Genomic DNA, 23077 nt, shown 5'->3' on the forward strand with positions numbered 1-23077 from the left:
ATTCTATGATTCTATGATTCAGGGAAGGTAAGCTTTTCTTTGCTTTTCTCTGCAACTAACCTAAGAGGAATGAACTTGATTTTACAAAATATTCAGGTAATCTCTGTTCTTAATCTTTCTTTTAAGAAACCTACTGCTGAATTTCATGCAGATGAATCCAAAAAAGACAAGACTCCTTCAAACTCCAGAGGGAAGTACTGATGAGCCTAATCCTCCACTTGTGGTCTTGGTCAGATGGGGTACGGACAAAAGTGTTTGAAAACGGCTGCATCAGACAAATGCAGGTGAGAAGCTGAAAGACCAAAGAGATGTGAGTTGGTAGGAACGTGAATACCATGGTCCTTTGCTGAGGGGTGCAGGGCATGGGGCAACATGTTCTTACCTCATTTTCCCCCATTGACAAGCCATGGCAAAAAATTATTAAAGACACATTTATCCTTTCTTCTTTCTGCTTTGTGTATTATATGTCTATTGATAGATTGGGAAAAATCAATAACATAGTGAAAAGATAACACAGGTTATATAGTTAACTTTTGCATTTGCACCTTATTTAAAAAAACATAAACATGCAGACTCCATGACAACAATATCTAAGTTCACAGACCATAAAGCAGAAATGATACACGAGGAAGGACAACTTTGTAATCTCTTCCATTGTGTGTTACATTTGCAAAAATAATTTGCTGTCAGTTTCCCCATAATTTCTTTTTAAAACCCTCCAGACTACAGGTTGTCAATGGAAACATAGTGGAGAGTAAACAGTAACAAAACAAAAAGAAAGCAAGGCATTAAAACACAAATAGAAATAAAATTGATAAATGGATAGCTGTGGAGAAAAGCAAGTATTAAGATTAATTTTATCATTAGGTGAATTTCAATGGTTGTTATGCTTTTGCCAATGCTAATCTAGAATTCTAAAGTAAGACCCAGCAGAACACTGACTGCTGATGGATGAAGTTTAACTACGTGACCTAAAAAAATAAAGGCAATTGATGGATAGCAATTCAGTCCAATGAGACCACCACCCAGTAGGAACTCTATCCTAAAACGATAAGTTTGGATAACTTTTATTATTTTTCTTTTTCGGTATCTCACCATTTCTGGGGCCATATTTTGCCCTAGCATCATTTGACACTGCATGAGTGTAACTGAGGGCTCAGTTTGGTCCCTGGCTTCAATTTCAAAACAGAAGCAGAAGTGCCAAAATTAAACAACAAAAAGTTCTTCTCTTTATTCTTCCAGCAGGCCTGGAAGCACTAGAAATCCAGTGAGAGAACATTTCTGAGATTCCCAGTTCACTTTTGTAGGCCCAAGAGGTACAGGTATTTTTTTAAGTTTTGAATAAGCTTTGGTGCTTATTTGAATGCAACCTCCAAACTTTTAGATTCACCTTTCCCTATTGATGGATGTACACACTTATTGTGTAAGAAAAATTACCGTCTTTAATGAAGATATATGCTGTAGGAAGTGTTACTTGCCAATCTGTGTAGACAAAATAATTCTTCTATGTACAAAAAGAAAAGGAGTACTTGTGGCACCTTAGAGACTAACCAATTTATTTGAGCATGAGCTTTCGTGAGCTACAGCTCACTTCATCGGATGCTCATGCTCAAATAAATTGGTTAGTCTCTAAGGTGCCACAAGTACTCCTTTTCTTTTTGCGAATACAGACTAACACGGCTGTTACTCTGAAACTCTTCTATGTACATTACTCACTAATTTAAGAGGCAATTCATTAATCGTATCAGGTTAAACTCTGTGGTTCTTCCTTAAAGTTTGATCCAAAGATCATTGAAAGTCAATTTTTTTCCAAATTATTGTTTGCCAATTCTCTATTTAAGAGAACTCTCACTGTCAACAATATTAGCTTGCCTGCATAAAGACTGAATAAAAATTGAATAGGGCTATCAACATTTGGCCTATAATTAATATCGTGCCCACATCAGTAGTACGTTTGTTTGCTTGAAACTGGGTCTGAGTTCACTCAAGGTTTTCTGATTGTTAGTAAGCATTTTGATAAACCTGATCTAAGTTTTGAGTTTGTAATGAGACTTCAAAGCTAGATGAGTTTTACATGGTTTAAAGTATTTAGGTGAACGTTTTTCACAGTGCGTCTTTAAACTCAGCATGGTTACACATGTAATCAGTAGCAACATCTTTGCCAAATATCTTCACAATTTAAAATAATTATCTCAGAGTCCCTAAACCTTCTTTGAATAACAGAGCATATGTCCTAAATCCTCTACAGTAGTGTGTCACTTGTGCATTTGCATAGTAATTGTTTTAGATTTTTGTTCAAAGGTATAGCTTGACTTAATTTTAATCCTTCCAATTTAATCAGCATAGCGGGAGCCTGAGCTCTGGGACCCTCCCATCTTGCAGGGTCCTAGAGACTGAGCTGCAGCCAAAGCCTGGAAGTTTACACAGCAATGAAACAGCCCTGCAGCCCGAGCCGCAGGAATGTGCCAGCTGCAGGTTTTTCTTTGCTGTGTAGACATACCCAGAGAGACCAGATAGAGGGTGGAGTTGCTGTTTGTCCTGTAATAATCACAGGGTCATATTAGCCCATCCATTTTTAATTAGAACTCCCTGCTGGTGCTTGATTAGGGTTATTATCATTGGTTATTATTGGCCTTGGCTAGTGACTATCTGATATATTGACAGTTCCCTATTTCCCAGTCCTATAAATATCATCCTTTAGCTGCTCAAAGAACGTAGTAACATTTTGTCTCTTCAGCTTTACCCCCATACCAGAGCTAGACTGCTTGATTATTCCCAAAATGGCCTGATCCCAGAACATGTGAACCCAGAATGCAGCATGCTTTGGTTTACACATTAAGGAAGGTCACTAATCTGCATAGAGCCTCAGAGAATAATCCTAACTTCATATGATGTAAAATATTGTTTCTTTTACAATCCTTTCACTTCTTTGGATTGTTTTTCAGAAAATGCAGATAATAGCTATTCCCTAAAGAAATGCCTTTTAACTACAATTCCAAATCTTCAGAAACATGAATTAAAACATAATGAAGCACAAAAAATCAGCACTGATACTGAAATAACTTCTGGGCTTCTGCAAATGAGATTCAGATGCCTTGATACAGATGATCTAGTAATACATTTTAATACAGGCCATCTAAAGTTCTTAAGATTTCCCCAGCAGGCTTCAATATTGCACAACACTGTTATTAACCGTGGATTATCTCGAAGTGGAGGCAAGGATTTATTCGACAAATGATGATAATTTAACTAATGATTTAGGTGAGGATCACTTGAATGTTAATATAAAAAGCCAATTCTATTACTGCTTGAAACATAAGAAGAAATTAATTTAGCAAGTTTTTATGTAACTAAAAGGAGCCAAATATCAGTTTGCCAGTTATTCTGTGTATGAAAAATAGTTTATTTTTCAAAAGATAAATAATGTCAATATCTTTGATAAATATAAAATATCTTAGTTTTAAGCAGGGCTGGCTCCAGGCACCAGTGTTCCAAGCAGGTGTTTGGGGCGGCAGACAGAAAGGGGCGGCACAGTTTCCGTGGCGGTGGCAATTCGACAGCAGCTTCTCTCTCTCTCCTGCCGTCCGCGGTGGCAATTCGGCGGCTGCAGGTTTTTTCACTGCTTGGGGCGGCAAAAACAGTAGAGCCGGCCCTGGAAAACTTTTAAGGAACTGTTTATTTTGTAGCGTAGCACTTTAGTGAACAGAAATAAATGTACAAAGTAAATAAGGCTGTGATCTTTCCACAATGTACAGGTTTTCTACAAAAGCCGAGTCCAGAGTCTCAACTCCCTCTTGTGTACGCAGGCACAGAATTATTAGTTGTGATGGCGGTGCCTGGTTGGGAGATAGCTCTGCTGCTGGTTCTGTGCTAACATCTGTCTGTAGAGATCCATCACTGCATACCAGGTGCTTTTCAATATCCCTCTGGGAAACAGCAAGAGCACTTAAATATAAGCACATTTCTGAATGATGAACTCTGTGTTCCACAGTTAAATTAGCTATACCGAAATGTCTATTTTCTTGCTTAAGGGCTAGTTCCTGTTTTCCTGCACTGGCAGTAGGAAGAGAGAGACAGGCAGCTCTATGGGATACATCTTAATGTTTAGGGTCAGGGAGTTTTGGGGGGCAAACCCCTTTAGATCTCTGGCATGGGGGGATGGAAAGGAGAGGAAGGAACACTATGATATTCTTTCCTTCCACAAATTCATGGGGTTGCAGCTCTGAGGTCAAGGGCACTCATAGTAAGGGAAGCAGCTACACTTTGTGGTTTGTTTCCCATTGAACCTGATGGAAATAACTCACAGATGTGTGTGTGTGTGTGTGTATGTATATATATGTGTGTGTGTGTATATATATATATATATATAGTTAACACTATCCAGAGCAGCATTAACTCCTGCTCTGAGCTAGCACCCTTTTTGGTAAGTAGGGTGGAAGTTAATGGGACCATGGCTCCAGAAGGAGCAATGCTTCTATACCAGGGAAGTTGGTTCTCTACAGCAGAGGTTCTCAAATCGGGGGATGGGTCCCCTGGAGACACAGAATGTATTCTTCCTTTTCCAGAGGTGGAAGAGAGCAGATGCCATTGGAACTGAATTAATATATGTTGTATATTCTCCTGCTAAATTGCAAACACTGGTGGGGGGGAAGGGAGCAGAGAGACATGGCAACCCAATCTTAGCCAGCATGCTATTGTAAGTGGGGCAATAGTCCCGCTATTGTGGGGAACTTCCCTGGCTTCTGCACTACCCCGGTGAAGTGGGCTAGCGAAAGGATCTGAGTCCTCGCTCCCACTTCCTTTACCCAGTGGCCTCCCTGCCCTTGAGGACTCCCCTTCCACTCTCCTGTCTGGCAGAGTCCTCGTAACCCCAACAAGGCTGGGCCTAGGATTCCTGGGGGACTCGACCCCCAACCCTGCTGCGGTCACCTAGGACGGGGCTAAGGTGTCCCCACTCCGGGGTACTCTCTCTGCACTGGGCACTTCTCTGACCCACTGACCATTACATACAAGTTAAAGCAAATGCAAGTTATTTAATCAACAATTAATTTTAAAAAGAATAAGGAAAAATGGGAAAGGTTAAAGGAAACCCATCAACCCGCTCTGTGGCAGGGAACATCACAAACAGTGTCTCTGGAATGTCAGGGCAGTTCACAGTCTGTTCCTTGTAAGTCCCAGGCCGCCTTCTCAGGCCCTGGCTGTGCTGCAGGGATGCTGTGGGTTGGACACTTGCTCTGGTAGTGGCCACACGCTCTAAGTGGTAGGACCCTTCTTCCCAGTGTCGTCCCCCCCCCCGTCAGGGTTACGATCCAAGCCTGGCCTGCAGAGCCTCTTGGCTGAGGCATCTCCCTGTGCTGGGCCCGCTGCCCGGGGTCCCCCTCGGTCTCCCCAGCTGCTCACCACACCCAGCTCCGGACTGCTCCAGCCCCAGCTCCACCACTGTCTCTGCGCTGCTGCTGCTCTGCCTCCAGCTCCCTGGGCTGCTTCTCTGGCCCCTCTGCCTCTGGTTGCTACAGCTCTGCGCCCAGGACAGGTCTGCTCTGCAGGCTGCTTCTGTGACTCTGCTCCCAGCACTGACCTGCTTCCTGGGCTGCTTTTTTGGCCCTTCTGGATCTGGCACACCTCTGCTCCCCAGCTTAGCGTGGGCCCCTGCTTTCTCCTTAGCTCGGCCTCACTGTGTCTGACCCAGGCAAATCCAGCTCACACAGCGGATGGGACCTCCCTGGCCTCCTGACTCCCTGATTAGCCTGCTCGCCCTGTCATTCAAGCTGACCTGGAGCATTGGCCTCTCCCCATTGTTCCTGGGGGCTGTCAGTCTCAGGGCCCTGATTCCCCATCCACCCTTCCCCCTTTTTAGTACTGGGAGCTAGCAACTAAAACACCCGCACTGAATGTTAGTAAGGGGGCAACAGTCCCCTTACACTATCATCAGCTACTTGAGTGCTTAGAGCTCTAACTTCAGCTGCTACTCTTGCTCCGCTCATCTGCCATTGCAGCCTTCAGTCACCAGGGGCTCTCAGGACAGAAGGGAGCAGCAAGAACAACAGATATTACTGGGCCCAGGATTTGCTACAACTTGTTCCTTGGCCCCAGAGGGGCATTAGGATGACTGCTGCAGTGGCCTGCAGATGTTTCCTCATGTACATAATCAAACACTACAGAAGGCAACTCCCAGAGCAGGCAAGTCAGAAAGAAAGGGAGGAAGTAGGCAAATTTTGGATTCTTGGGAAGTTGCCTTAACTTCCATGGGGGAGAATTAGACCACTGGTCAGTTGTGATTTTTGAGCATCTCATCGGAGTAGAGGGGATGCTAGTTCCAGTAATCAACAGGTAATTTTTAAACTGAAATATCTTGACTGTATCAAAATTGTTTCTCAAATTACAAATGAAAGATTAAAAACAAAATAAACCTACTCTTAATATTCTTCATTTTTGATAAAGAAGAGGGATTGCAATAGTGGCATATGGTTGCAGGATACCTTTGCCTTCTCCCTCCTGTCAAAAACTGGTTCATGTTTCATTGGTCATGTAAATCACAATCATGCCACTTCTTTGACAGAAAATTATTACAATATTTATAAACAGTCAGAAAAAGAAGAGCATGTGAAGAATCTGAGTCAAGGGCAAAGCTGTCTTGCAGTGACAACCATTTGGTTTAGAATTAGTAAAACAGGAGCAATTAACATACACTTGAAAATTGCCAATTGACTGGATAAGCCAAAATCAGAGAGAAGGACTTAAGTAAAAGGAGGCACAGCAAGGTGTTGGGGATTAAAAAGTCAGTCATCTTGACTCAATTTTAGGCATGCCCAGAAGCTATAAATTCCCATTTCCCCCCCTTTGTTTTACTGGTCTTTAAATCTGTATTATAGTATTTTTTCTCCAATACAATCACAGCCTTATTATATCAGGTATAGTAGATGGACCACATTCTGCACTGTAACTCTAGTTTAAATTCTAAGTGACTGACTTCAGTGGAGTTTCTCTGGATTTAAGTCTGTATAAATGAGAGCAGAACTTGGTCTGATATCTCCAAATTAGCGATTCTACATTTTATATCCTAATAGAAGATCTGTAAGGTTGTATCACTAAGTACAAAAAGTCTTAAGGCCATAAAGTTAAATAATGCTCCTTTTAAAATGTCTGTGTTATTCATTAAAATAAGTTGTTAAGGAAAGAAAGATTGTTTGGATCTTTCACTTTGCCTCTAAGTGCTTCTATTTTTCCTTTCCTATATGCATTTATATATATGTAACAAAACCTCTACACACTAAGACTGTGATGAAAGAAACATACAATTATTTCTCTTTAAGGATGTTTTTCTGTTTTAATGGGAGCAAAGCTGCCATGTTACTCATCACCTTTTGTGGCAAATTATCTCCCTCAGTCTTCATACAGATACTGTGTAAACTAATCACTTTTTTCTCTTTATAGGATACTTTTGTTTGAAAAGTAGAACTTATGTTTAGTACCTGCACTGTTGATTTCTTTCTTTAGGATTGTATAACCACCAGATGTCTCTGAAACTATATTCTCTCATAAATATTTTATAGCCTTTGAGGATGCCGAATATCTGGGATTTATAGGATTATTACATCCATCTACCCAGGGATCTAAAACACTACTGCAATTACCCCAAGTGCAGAGTCAGAGAATGTATTTAGCTGAGAAGGTAAGTTTGAGAATTTTCAGAGAGTCCTTACTTAATCTGTATACAGTAAATTTTAATAAATTGACCTTTTGAGACATAAAATGAAAATTCCTCTAGGGTACAGGACTTTTTAAAAAAAATCAAAAGTGCTGCTAAAAGATGATTTATTAAATAAGGTGGTATCCCCTTGCTAATAGAGTATGCCATGTATTTTACTTTATGTTTAGCCAAAGTTCATTCAATTTTGTGCCAATAGAGTTTCTGAATTCTATAAAGAAACATTTAATGTGCAGTCCCTTCTAACCCTATGATTCTAATATAGCTGAATTTTGGATAAATTAGAAGAGATAAGGGTACCTCAGGGTGTCTAGTGCTAAGTTTTTAGAATGGAACTTGAAGACCAACAAATATTAAGAACTTAGATTTAACCATGGAGAGCAGAGCCTTAGTGAACTCAGCTATTGTTATGGGAGGAAATTGTGACCTTGTTCTCACTTGATTAAAATTCTAGGTCACAATCACTCTCCTTTGGAAAAACCCACACAAAGGGAAAATTTAGGGCTATGTGTTATCATTGCTTGCATGCCAAAAAGATTGGTACCACACTACAAAGCAAGCCTCCCAATGTATGTATTTATTTATTTATAGATTTATAAAAATATTCCTGACCATGACTATACCACATCTAAAAAATTTACGACTTTAGCCCCTTCACATTCAAGTGGAAGAAAAATGGCTCTCTCCAAAAACAAACAACCCTTTCCCAAGCCCCACAGGCAAGTGCCTGAGAAAAGAAATGAGACTTTCTCTGCCCTGCAGGTAATCAAAGACTCTGTGGGACTGGCAGGAAAAAGAAGTTCCAGAACTGAACTCTGTACTAAGAATGGCCTATTTGTTCAAATGGATCTGCTGATCTCAGTCAAAGGAGTTCTTGTAGCTAGTCAGAACAGCTCTACACATGTTAAAATATTATGCTTGATAAACGACCGTTCCAACTTGTACTAAAACAGGTTCCCTGAAGCTCAACAAAAGATCTGCAAATGCCAAAAAATGGTGGGATGGGTCAGGGCAAAGTCAAAGTATCATATGTTGTGTACTGCAATTACAGGGTAAGCAACTACAGAAAACGAATTAATAATTAACAGTGCTCTGAGCAGCTTTAATTAATCTCAGTGTGATGTACATTTAGTGAATGTCTAATTGTAACAGGGACCTACAAATGGTGGTAGGAGGAATTATAGGGATGGGCTTCATTACAAGCACTCAGATACTGGCTGTGATGACGGTGGCGTATGTTGCAGTGAGTTGGGACTACATCTGTGCAACTTTATAAGTTAAGTTCTGACTGATATTGTTAAGTTGTATTATGAAAAACAGCTGTATTATGACAGGTTTCAGAGTAGCAGCCGTGTTAGTCTGTATCCGCAAAACGAAAAGGAGTACGTGTGGTACCTTAGAGACTAACAAATTTGTTTGAGCATAAGCTTTCGTGAGCTACAGCTCACTTCTTCGGATATGTATGTGAATTGCTGACAGGGCATGTAACAGATACACACCAGGCAGGATCAATGGAAAATACTTAAGGCTAACAATAATACTTAGATCTCACAAAGGTTATGCTAAGAAACAACTCAAACCTTGAAAATCCAGTTTTAGATTAAAGGGAGGGGGAAACTGGAAAGTAGAAACATTGGAAATTTTATCAGGATTACAAGAAAAGAGACCATGTGACCAGGAAGGGTTTAATAAAGGAACAGGGAGAGACTGGTAGAGGAAGCATGGGGCAGGAAAGAGCAAGGTCACAGAAGCTGGTTAAGGATCTCCAGGAGGGAGAGGTCACCCAGCACGTAGCAGCCTCTTGGAGGTAGGGGCCATACCTGCTTTCCTGAGCCCAAGTGGCTGCAAGGGCCTGGACAACCCAAAGGACCCAGACCCCAGTCCAAAGTATGTCCTGGAGTGTTGAGGAAAGTGAGGGAGGGACATTTGTTTTGTGTCTTGTAGGATGTGAACTCTCCTGTGCTTTACATGACTAAGTATAAAAGAGCATAAGTGTGCAAAGAATGTGTGTGTGTGCGTTGCTTTACAAGTACTGTGTGCCCCTGTGAGTTAAACTGTAAACCAGAAACGTCTCCCCTTTGTGCTATAGTGCTGGGAAAGGAGTGTGTTTAAATAACTGGGATGTCAGGGCTGGTACTAGGGCCTAGTGCCGTGGGCTGAGAAGCCCCATTTCGACTGAGAGTTAGTGCCCAGGAAATGTGAAGAGATGCCAAGAGAGAAACCAGTGCTGCACCCTGCTGAGACTCCAGAAACTTCACACACCCCAGGGGAAACAGAGCACAGATGCTTATCTCCCCTCACAGTAGTCCTAGTGGGTGACCAGGACTGGGTGCTTGCTAGGAGCTGTGAAATGCAGATTGATAGAGCTTGAAAAACATTGTGTTCCCATACATTGTGCTCCTTTATTATGATGAAACCCTATCAATAGTAGTGCACTTGTCGTTCTCTAAATAGCTTCCAAGACTGTCTCTACACAGAGAGAGAGAGAGAGAGAGAGAGAGAGAGAATGGCTTGAGCTGAGTAATAATCTCAGAAGGAAAGAACATAAGCAGTCTTTTTTTCACTACTCTTTTGTTTTTTAAATTAACTTGGTACTTGAGAAATTGGCTGTAACTTTGGAGTTCAAAGCCCTTTATTTATCCATAGAATGGATACAGCCCTTTCAAGTATAAGTTCAAGTTTCCACATAATGTCTCAAACCTGATTTAGAGACCTCCCACATATAGCAGTATGAAGGTAGTTTGAGTTAATCACCAGTCTTGGACTTTCTTTCTCAAATTCTAGCAAAAATGTCATGTAAAGACAATTCTGATGATGTGTTTTGTGATATAAGCACTCTTCTCATAGGAGCTATATTGAGGCTGCCAGTTTATTTAACATAGACCCCGGAACAATTAAAAAATAGCAGCTTTCATTATTGACCTGAACCAAAGTGGAAATTGTACTGTGTGTCTTTGACATTGTGTAATGTTTTATATTTGTTTTGCATGGATTTAACCAGTAAGTAAGAGCTCTGCATCTAAAATACAAGTCCTGCAGGAGACCCTCAAGCAGAAAGAATATATTCTGGTGATACTCTCAGCTTTTTAAAAAGAGCTGAAACACAACTAACATCAAGCATTTGTTCAAGATCAAACTACCTCTGTATTTAGTTAGTCTTAGAAATTCTACTTATTTGTAATTACACCACTTGGTGACATCCAATAATATCTCAGCAATGTAAAAGTAAAAAGCTCAATATCTCATTAGGAATCCCTGGCATAAATTTTGAAGTACAGGGTTTGATAAGGTTAAAAAATACAATAAAAATGCAGTCCTCTCTCCTGACAGGTAAGGCCACAAGTAAAAATTAACTTTAGGCTGCATAGATATCAATTATTGAGATTTATAAGAAAATATGTCTTATTCGGTGCTCTGCTGCTCTTCCTTAATCAAGTATGACCATTCTGTAATAAGTTGCAAAAAGCAATGTTCTATTATGTTAATACAAAAGCTCCTTCTATTGGTGACAAAGTAGCTTTGCTTGATCAACTGAAATGCTGTAAAATAAAGGACTTAACACAAAGGACCATTTATATAAAACATATAGGCCCTGATCCTTCAATCACATACACATGTTTAACTTTAAGCACATCAGCATTTCCATTGACGTCAAGCTTGTTTAATGTTAACAGACAAGCTTAAGTGTTTGCAAGAACAGGATCATGTTGATCGTTTCCAAAGGTCAAAAATAAGATATTCTGTTCAAATGTGTTTTAGAATGTCACTAAAGAGGTCCATAGATTTAAATACGGTGTGTATATATATGTACACACATTCTTATTTCTCCAGATGTGATTTTTGTGTTGTTTGTGCAAATTACGCAGGAATGGTCCCTGATGGTTTATCAAATGTAAACATATAATCAAGTATTTAGAAATAAAATTAATAATAATAATGCAGTCATAGGGTTGAATTCATATATGGTGTAAATGGGAGGAATTTCATCATTTTAAATAGATCTGAGTGTGAATTCTTGGCCATATTTTATAGCAAAATGGCAAATGGTCCACTTGGGGCCTTCACATGTGACTGACTTGTGTTCTCCACTTTGTTTATACTGACATTCACAGTATCAGCCTGCACAAGGTTGAGAGTTGGAAAATATAAGGATAGTGCATGAATGTCAGTATGGAATGATTTATCCTATTATTACCTACCTCTAGTAGGAGTCATTCATGAATTAATGCAGGGTGTGAATCCAAGAAAAGTATGATGAAAAATGTGTGTGCTAGTCAATAGTTTGTGAAAGCATAAATACAGGCTTTAGAAATTAATCATAATTAAACACAGATAAAACCCTAATAAATAAAGAATAATTAAATACTTCACTTTAGATTAGAAACATTGAAAAATTATGAGAAAAACAAGGTAATGAACTATGAGATTATTCAGAAAATGAAATCATGAAAGAGAGAATTGACAGTGATACACAGAAATCCCTCAAAAGCTTGTTCTGGAATCTCCTAAATTAAGCAGGTCTCTGCTTTGTAGCAGGTGAAGTTTGAGGAATGAGGAAAAATTGAAAGAAGAAATGATTATGTTAATGTGATATATGACCAAGGAAGCACTGTGTTCCATCCATAAATGAGATCATGCATTGTATAATTTTGAGAAAACAAGTGTGTACTATAATTTCTCCTCTCTACATACTGAATATTTTTAGTGGGAATATTTAAGTTTGATCTGAATGTTTTTAATCATTCAGAGCAGATGAAACATCAAGGCTGTGCCATTCATAGTACTCTCAAATGTCACTATTTGGTGAGAGGTCAAGAGCTTTAATTGAACTTCAATTCTGAATTGCCATGAAACTTTAGCCTTAACATAATTTTTTATATTTAATATTTTTATTCAGGTAGTACTTAAAAACCTGCATAGTGGCTTACCGTCAAACTAGACAGCACAGGTTATATTTGACTGCCACTTAACCTACTCATTATAAACTGGCTAGTTCCTTGTAGGCATCAGAGAAAAGGAGGTATTTGAAGAAGAAGGTCATGGTTGTATGGGTAAGCTCAGAAAGGACATTTCAAGAACAAGTGACACATGGAAGAAAACATGAGGATAGTTGTGGGAGAACTGAACAAATGGACTGTCAAGACTGCTGGTGTTGTTAGAGAGGAGGTAGCAGGGGCCTATGTGATGAGACAAACACTGCTAAATTGCACGGGGCACAGTTGTAAAAGGCCTTAAGCAAATTGATTGAAGCTGGTGCATTACAAGTGAGGAAGCCAGAGGAGGGAGTCACAGAGGTAGGTAACATGCTGAGGTAGACTGGCAAGGAAGTTGAATTTAATAGCTGTATTGGAGTGGCCTGAAGGGGGGTGAAGTAGGTGTCTGTGACGTTATCTATATTAGCCTGTAGCAGGGCCATTTGCTTCTACCTTTGTTCAAGTCCACAAACACCTCAAATCTTTTTTGCTAGTAACACACCCCATATAGTTTATTCACAATATTAGTTTTCATGACCCTTAAACTCTGTATTGCCTTATGCCTACAGTCCTAGGGAGCCCTCAGCTCCTGAGCAAGCAGCAAAGAGTAAGCTCTCTCTCCCTCTCTCTTTCTGCTTTCTTCCTGAGCCTTTTGTATCACCTGCTTAATGGCCTTATTAACATCTCAATTCTCCTCAGCCTATCAGCTGGGCACAGTCTTCTTTATGAGGTCTGCCCTGGAGTAATTTAATTAGAGATGCAGTGACCAGAGTCCTGTCTCTGGGTAGAGTTCCTCTGGGCTGCGTCCACTGGCTCCCTGGACACCTTTGAGGAGAAGTGGGCATTGTCCTGGGTTCTCTGCTCGGTGTCCTCTTCTGGCTCCCTGCTTTTGACCCTGTGACCCCCTCTTCCATCCCTGTTTTTTCATTAGTTGTCCCTTGGAATCACTTTAGATCCGGGTGTGGTAGCTCCTCCCCTTACACTGGGGGGAGGGGCCTTGTGCCCGCCTATCCCCGGATTCTCAGTAGGTGCTGTTGCCCCGCACTCTGTCACATCGCCTTAAAAAATACTAGCTCAAAGACAATACTCAAGTTATGGACCCGTGTGATGTGGAGAATTGGTGGTACTGTCAGCAATGACAAAGAGAGGAGGAGGAGGAAAGGTAAAGAATCCCTTATATATACATGGATCCACATCTGCAGCTTCTTTTATAAGTTCTTTCTAAGGTATACATTTTCATAATTTAGTCAACAGTCATATTTGATTCATTTTCCCCAATCAGTTGCAGAAATTTCCTCAAGTGAAATTCAAGCAAAGAGGCAATTATTTATGAAGCTAATTTTCCTACATAAGTATGCATAGCACAGACCATCCTAGGTGCAATTCAGAGAAGAAGGCAAGTAACTACACTCAGCTGAAAATTCAGCAGGTTATCTAAAATCAGCACATTTTCACTGGAGCCCATTATATATGTTGTGTTACTATGTCTTTACATATAATTGACCTTTATAGACTCTGTCCAGCGTTTGTAGAGCAGTAGTACTACAAGATGCTACCTGTGTATGTAAGTATAGAAATAAAGTCTGATATTACATTACAATATATAATTTGAGAAATACTGTCTGATCAACTGTATAATAATTCATAGACATAAGGGAGCAGAGTGAAAGTTGAAAATCTAGCCTTAATTTTGGTATTTCCTGACTTGAGTGCTTAACGGTTCAACTTTAATATTTTCTTAACATAATTTTTTGTATGGAATACTACGTACATTAAGCATTTCTTTAATGTTAGCACAAAATATTTATACTTGTCTACATGCACACTCTATTTTTTAAATGAATATCTTCCAAAGAGTATGTAACATTTTCTGATGTTGGCATCAGAAAGCAGCTGTCATTCAGAATTCTCACAAAGTACATTAGACAAAGGTACAACGTGTAAGATCATTAACTTTGTAGATGACATCATGTGATGGAATATTAAACCCCACACTGAGCAACAAGGGGTTAAGGTGCTGCTCTGGGCCCAGCCAGCCCCACCCTGCCATACCTGCAAGAGATGAATAGACTGGAGGAGTTAAAAGGAAGTAGAACAGCTCATTTGGGGGCAGACCAGGGAAGAGAGCAGGTCTTTAACTTGCAGTTCTTGAGGAAAAGGCTGAGGGAAGGCAGGAGCTTTCCCAACAATATCTGCCTGAAGGTTGGGCCCTGCTTCTGATACACCCTGAGAGGGAGGCATTGCCACCTTTCTCATGAGGGTATGTCTACAGTTGCAGAGATTTTGCGCTGTAAATTTCACTGGTGATAGGGAACCAGTGAAAGTAAAGTGCTGGTTTGTGTTCTCATTTAATTCTTCAGGGGTCAGAGAGTGTTTACATTAGCAGAACTTCCATCTCTGATGAGAGCAGTGCTCTAGGGCAGATATTCCACAGTGCAGTTCTCTCCAGTTTGATGATGGGTCCTGTGGGAAGGTGCGGGGATGATTGGGGGGGGGCACCTTGGTTCCCTGCACAGCCTCCTCTCCCCAAACACTGATAAGCTCCAATAGCTCAGCATTGCTCCAAGCAGGGGATTGTTTGTTCTGTGGAGCAGGCATTGTAACCTGGTCAGATAAATGAGCACTTGCCAAGAAAACAGGAAGGGGAGTTTCAAAGTTCTTGGGGCTTTACAGGGGGAGGGAGGGATGCTGGCAACAGAGCAGAGAGCTGCTTGCTAGAGTGGTCACCTAGGCACTGTGGGATATCCTCCAGAGGCTAAAAGCTGTGTAAACAGGAAGAACGTGTCTTCACTTGCACATCACCACAAAAGCATCACTGGTAAGAGCTGTATGCCTCTCTGGAGGTGGTTTTCTTTTTGCGGTGAAACTTCTGAGTTTGACTGCAAAAAGTCATTGGCAAGTGTAGATGCTCCTATGGTTTTTGTGCAAAAAAGGGACTTTTTCCACTTTAAATGGCAAGTATAGACATGCCCTTAAACTAGCTGAGTTTGTGATAATTCCCATTGTTTTGTTTGTGGATTACTCTGGAAAGGGGGAGACTTGGAAGTGACTTGGCTGGAGAGCCAAGGCACAGTAGGGGGAAGTTGCTATCCCTGAAAGAGAGACTGCCATGCAATGCCTAACCACGAGGAGGCACTAAGCTGTGAGCTGACCCCCTTCGCACCTTCCTGCTATACACTGAAACCTTTGGACAATAAAAGGATGATAGGAAGTGGCCCTGGGAGGGCAGCCTGAAGGTGCTGCTGGATATCAGACCCTTTGGTTCCCTCACAGGGTCATGGGCTGGTGGAGTTGGAGGGCCCAGGCTCCCCTCCACATTTCAGAGGGTCTAACCCCAGACCATGAGGTGGTGCTCCCCATGATAGCCAACCATCGCACACCAAAATAAGGAGTGGTTAAGATTCAGAAAGAGAGAGCGGTTTTACAGAATAATTGATAATGGGTTCTGAGATAAAATATGTAATATGTCTGTGTGTGAAGGAATGAAGCTGTGTAGCAATAAAGTCCATGCTAAGTTTCAATTTCAGTGTATTAGCTGGTAGCATAAAAAGACCTAGCTGTAAGGATGTATCATTTAAATCCTTATTGCAGTGTACAGCAATGGCAGTAAAGGAAGTTTAATATAATATTGGTTTGTGTCAAGAGGGGAATAGTATAGAGGGGAGACAAAGTATTTTGTACTACCACTTTATGAAGCACTTTCTAAATTGTATTTGGAGCAGAGGGTCAAGTTTTGATTATCCAGTTCGACGAAAGATATAGATACATTGGAAAAATGATAAAGTAAGGCTCCCAAGATGACAAATGGGGTTTACATACAGGAAGAGACTGCACGACTGGATTTTATTTAGTTTTGAGCATAATTCAACTGAATAGTTAAACTTGCGCAGGGTGTTTTTATAAAATGAAGCCTTAAGGTGTATTTGAAGATTCTTGACAAATGTAGGGGACAAATGACAAGGAAACATATAGGGAGAATTTAAGGAAATATTATTTTGCAGAAAACAAGTTGGTGGGGGAGAGGGCTTCTGGATGAGAAGCTGCAGTCAGGACAAATGAAAACAAAAACCGGAAGGGGCGATGGTGTTTAATAAGTTAAAGGGAATGAATCAGTTTTGCATGACCCCTGACCCCTGTTGGGGGGCAGGGATCAGGAGAGGGTTATAGATAACCAGTCAGCATTAAAAAAGCATGATCAGTTTATGTGGATGCTAGCTAGAGTGTTTTTTTCCTCCTCTTGCACAACAGGTTTTTAAAAACACACACAAACAAAAAGCTAAATAGTTATGAAAAGATTAAAAATAAAATGCAAACCTTTAATTTTTTTGAAAGTTTAGAAAATTTATGAAGGCAAGAGATGTCAAAAATCATCCAACCACAAATGGCTCCTGATCTGCTTCTGGTCCTGCACTGCTATGGACCCACTATCAGGCCCTATGTAAGCCCTACTTATGTAAGTAGGCTGGCAACCAGCCTCTGGAGATACAATTCTCTTGTGTTGTGAGTTTAGCTTAGAATATTGTCCTCTCTATTTTGTGTGTAAAAGTTCCCTATCCAGCAGCTGTGTAATAGAACTACCACTGACATGGTTTCATTTTAATTTGACATTGGAACTAGGGTATAATTGCATACACTTGGTTAAAATAATGTTTACACCATTTCACACTTTAATGGTAGCTGCACACTGCATATGACAGTAGAATTGGTCCTGAGTTCTTAACCACATAGAATTTCTGTAGACATGTATGGAAATTATTTTGCTACGGTAATCTCACGTCATAAAAGCTTTGTAATGAGGATCTCCATGCAACAGGCATTTAAATTGTTTTTCTATCAAATCATCACTGTACTCTCCATAGAGGCTTCTTAATGGCATTGCCATGACTTTTCCATGAACTTACTTTCAAAGCAATTTCCTATTTTAATATGCCATAATAATGGAGCCACCCTGGGCTCTCCATAGGTTAGCACTGAATTAATTTTGCTATTGTAATCACACGTTGTCAGCATAATAATGACACCATATTGGTTTAGCTATTCTTATACTGAAAGTACTATGAGATTGTTGAGACAAAATTATTTTCTTATTTGTGTAAAAAGGCAGAAATTAGTATACATTAAAGATTAAGGGGTTCGATCTTCCAAGGTGGCCAATGACCTCAATTTCCATTAAGATGAGTACCTAGCAGCTTTCAGGAAAGGGTCCTTAACTGTGCATTTATTTGCATGTGCAAATATGTGCATTTAAAAATAATACACAAGATGCCAACAGGGCTTTGTCATTTAAGCTTCTTGATTAAGAAGTAGGTAAAGTTAAAAATAAATTTGTTTTTCTTACTGCTCAGTGACTCAGACTCCTCTAAACCAACGTGAATTTTAAGAAAAGTGTGTATGTATTTTATTTCAATTTTTGTCTGAATGATTTGAATAGGAAAATATCTGTGTAATCAAATATTTTATTTGTGAAAACAATGAAAGAGCTTAGAAATAACTAAACAATCACATACTTTTCATGAAACTTTCACCAGTATCATTGTCTGGAACTTCAGTTTCAATAATGCTACTACTTCGTAGGATTGTAGTGTAGATAAATGCATTATGGGGCCAATTCAGAGCCCATGGAAGACACTGGGAGTCTTTTAATCTGTGAGCATGCGTGACTGCAGCTTGAGCTAGCCTGGAGGAGTGGAGCTGTGACAGCACCAGTACAAGCTTGCCCAGATCCCTGGGTAATTACTTGGCTAGCCCATGCTGAAGCTTGAGATGCTGCAGCTTCATGGCTACGGTTATCCACGTTAGATTAAAGCTAGTGCAGTTATGTCTCCATGAGCTGTAGTCACACTACATGATTGCAGTGTAGACATATCCCTTGAGTTCAGTGGGCTTTGGATCAGGCCCTTTTGTTTGTAGGATGCTTTTTAGGTAGATTAATTATACTTTTTTGGTCCAGATTGGCTACAGGGCGATTTTACTAGGATGTGAGCCATTTTAGAAAGAGCACCATTGAGACATGTTAGAGTAGGATAACATTTTGTAGGCAGGATTATCATCAGTCTGTTGAAAAATATAAAGGCTGGCACTCTATACAGAGATAACTGACATGTTTGAGGATAGTGTAATTCTCAACTGTCCTAATTCCATTGGGTTATCCTAAATTGAAGGACTATCAGATTTACTGGTCTGGAGTTCCAGATTTTCTGTTTTTATAAGTTCAGATTTATTATTTTCTTCTCTGTGAAGTGTGCTTCATGCTTACTGAATCCAATCGTGTGTGTCTCTGAAGATAACAGAGCAACACGATTATTGCTAGTCCTGATAAAGTTCATCTCCTTAGCTAAGAATAATCATTAATTTATGACTAAAAGGGAATATTTGCAACGGGTAGCTCTCTGAATCTAATTTGCATGCATATTGTGCATACCAAATTTGGCCATTCTTGTTGAATATTCACAAAGTACACTGTTTTGTTTCCTGAAAAATAAAGGCATATAATATTAATAAAAACTTGGCTTATACTTTAGCTCTTTTTTTCTGCTACTCTGCATAGTTCAGTCTTCTTTAGAAAGCTATAGTGGCAGTGGCTGATTATTTTGCAATAAAGTGGGTCATGTTGTGGCAACCCCCTGCTGCTTTCTATTCAATTTAATAGGAAAATCACAGTACCGGTAATTACTGCCTGAAGTCTAATACTGTAGAAATTCTTGGTCTCTTCCATTATGTCTGTGTACTGGGAGATGGCAAAGATAAAATAACAAAGGAGAGCAAATTTTAATATTTGGGTTTGTTCACTGTCCCATTTTTGTTTTGTATTCTGTTCAGCTATATTAAACATAATTGACTCTTGGAAATGTGTTTGAGACAGACTTCACAAAATAAGAAATGAGGATGGTTGAGAGTAGTTGATAAAAACAAATCCAATCAAGAAGTGGCAAAAGACTGTGAATTTTAAAGAGATTTTAAAAAAGTAAATAAATACCTTAAAAAGGATCTACTTGCGTCTACCTTTGGTTAAAAAACAATTTTGGGTCTTTAAGGTTAATTCACCCTGCTAAAATTTGGGTTAGTTGTTTGGAACCAAACTAAAATCACTCAAAAATGAATTGCTTAGCTGATTGCAGTATTTCCTCGTAAGTATTCATTATCTCTGCCATGGGATGAAGGGGAGGATAAAACCCCTGAGGATGACAGAAAATAGTAGACCTGTGATTAAAAAAGGTTCCTTAATTATGCTATGGTCTTTCTCTCTGCTGGATCTCCTTCCCCTCTTGCTAATATATATATGGTATGGTGTGTTTTACAGATGAACTAACAGGATACTAGTATCTTGCAGGCAAGCATCAGGATTTTGTTCTTGCTAGCTAGCAAATACTAGAAAGATTTGGAGAGGAGGGTTTTTTGTATCTGTGTGGAAAGAAAAATCCACCACATTTGGAGCATTAAGGGCTCAATCCTCCAAGGAGCTTAAGCACCCTTGCAAGGTATTGAATGTACGCAACTTCAATTGACTATAACAGGAACTGAGGATGCTCAGAAGTTTGAAGGATCTAGCTCTCAGAGACCAATCTTGCAACCCTTACATGAGCAGTCAGTGAACTGGGAAGTATTTGTGTGCATGAGAATGGGACTACTCATGAGAATAAGGGCTGCAGGATTCGGCCCATGTCAAAGTATACGTTTATACAGTGTTTGTGTAGCTCCAATGTACTTTATTGATTTGTTGAACTCTTGAATTTGCATCACTAACTCAAAGATGTTGCCTGGAAAGCTCACCAACACTAACCCTACCCACTTGCACCACAACAATTCCAAACTAGCTTGCCTTTTTTAAAAGTAGCACTGAAATGGAACAATAATGGGTGGCAAAATCACAATCCCTCTCTTGGTATTGACACCTCCTCATCAATTATTGGGAGTGGACCACATCCACCCTGATTGAATTGGCTGTGATCTCCACTTGTAAGGTAACTCCCTTCTCTTCAGTATATTTATGCTTGTATCTGTAATTTTCACTCCATGCATCTAAAGAAGTGGTTTTTACCCACGAAAGCTTATGCCCAAATAAATCTGTTAGTCTTTAAGGTGCCACTGTAATCATCGTTTTTATCCCTGTGAGCTTTCCTACCTCCAGATGAACTCTCCCTGTGGTAGGCAACCATCTGCCTAGCACAATACCGGGCACCCACCATTCTGATCAGCTGTGTAATCTGCATCACAGTCACCTGCTGAGGCAGCCAAAAAGAGATGCCACAGGGAGGTTATTGATTTCCGCTCATGTAAATAATAGCTAAAAATCTTTAACTTTTACCCTGTAATCAGAATTATGGTTTATTTGCCCATCTTCATGAACATTTTAAAAATGTACAGAAGTACACTGGCTCTTTCAGAATGGAAGCTGAATTGTTTCTTCCTTCTCATACTGTATACAGTGGCTACTCCTTATGAGGGCTAAAAACCATGAAGTTCCTCAGGTGGCCATTGTTAAGATGTCAGTGTATGAATTTCTGGCACTCGTTGCAGGCTTATTCTAAGCATGCAATGAAAGGCTTTCCTACCCATGACTTTGCTCATCTCTATCCCTCTATCTACAACACATTCTTCTGCTATATGAGATGCAAAGGGAGGCAATGCTTTCAGCCTTAAAAAATGCAGAGTCTCTTTTAAAACAAAATCAAAGGAAAAACTTGGTGTTAGAGGAAAAGGAGAAAGTGACTCAGAAATTACACTTCTCTATATGCAATATATTAAAATGGTTGCTGTTTTTAGATTGTCATTATTGTTGCTTATAAATAGTCTTAAGTTATTTTTTTGTCTGAGTGGGGATGGGGGGGAGAGAATATGTTTCCCACAAAAAAATAGAAAGAGTCAGTGTGTACAGGGTTGCAAAAAGGATCCTTTCAAACAGCTAGTGGGGCTGTACTGTAATGTTAACTGAAGCTGCTTGCTCTTTGCTAACCTTACAGAATGTTTGACAAAATTGTTGAATCAATTATTAATCTTCATAATGTGGCTAGTTCCAGAGGGTTATTAGTTTCTTCAGGAATTCTTGCTCTGTGTAAGGAGAGGGCAGGACACTGGTATAAAATTGAACTTGCACTAAAAAAAACCTAAAAAACCCTTGAGGCTACATTCTAATGACTGCACAAATTCTTTATTCCTAACAAAGACATCTCTTGATTGACACAGACTTGTATTTGTTGTATCTGTTTTAATCAGTCTATGAAAACTCACTAGGCTCTTGCTCAAATACATTTAAATGCAAAGGTCCCTATACTTCAACAGTTATTTCTTTTAATTTTACAAGAAAAAAATCCTTCTTGTGATAACTTGTATGGAAATTTTCAGCAAGGAATTGTTGCATCAAAATTATTTCCATTTCTACCAGTGTAGATTCAGCCAATGTATGGTGGCGTTGAGTGCTTTGTGACCCTTTTGGACAGAGATCTGCAACAATTTAAAATGTATAATAGCTAGAAATTTAAAACTGAAATAATAAATTGTTGACACCAATACTCTGTCATCCTTAGGAGCCTATTACAGGTACAACATGGTGAATGTGATTGTGATTCCCTTTAGTGGCTGGTTCTAGTGATTATTCAGTTTGCTAGATATTTTAGCTCAAGTGCTAGAGGCTTGTGCTTTGGGTGCTGAAAGTTCTCGGTCCAATCCTGACTGGTAGCCTTGGCATTGTTGTGTGTTCAGCCATTGTTCATTACACAAAACTGTGTAAGATAACCCAAGGTCTGGAGGATCAAAAGAAAAACATAGGCAAAGTTTAGTCTGCAGAGGTTTCCAGAAGGAGGTGAGAGGACACAGTTGTAGGCAAGGGCAATGCTCTGGAGATATCTGAAGATGAAGAGAAGTTTGAATGTTATGCAGAAGATAAAGAGATGATAGAGTGTTTCATGAGATGGAGAGACACAATCAATGTAGTGAGAACAGAATATGATTGTGGCAACAGTGCTTTGGATGGACTGTTGGTAAAATAGATGGGAGCAGAGAGCCTACAAAAAAAAAAGGAGTTTTCAGTAGGGAGGATGAGAAATCACCAGAGTATATTTAACAGTAAAGATGGATTTCTGGGAATGATGTAGTTTCAAATTATGAGAATGTAGCTATATTGCAAAACCAGAACATTGTGTCAAGCTTCAGATCTATTACTGAGTGCATTAGATATTGCTCCTCATCATTGCTTGTGACATAATTCCTGGAAGTAGAATTTTTACCATACCATACATTAGGAAACTAAAGGGAACTTGCTTACTAGCAATTTGCATGCCAGTTTATCTCTAATTGCTGAGATATCATTATCTGAAGTAAAAGTATGACAAGGTAATATGAAAAATATACACATAAATGCATAGAGTTAAAGGGCAGTAGTCATCTTGTGGCTGGATGG

Source organism: Lepidochelys kempii, chromosome 7, assembly GCF_965140265.1.
Source record: "Lepidochelys kempii isolate rLepKem1 chromosome 7, rLepKem1.hap2, whole genome shotgun sequence".
Classification (NCBI taxonomy): Eukaryota; Metazoa; Chordata; order Testudines; family Cheloniidae; genus Lepidochelys; species Lepidochelys kempii.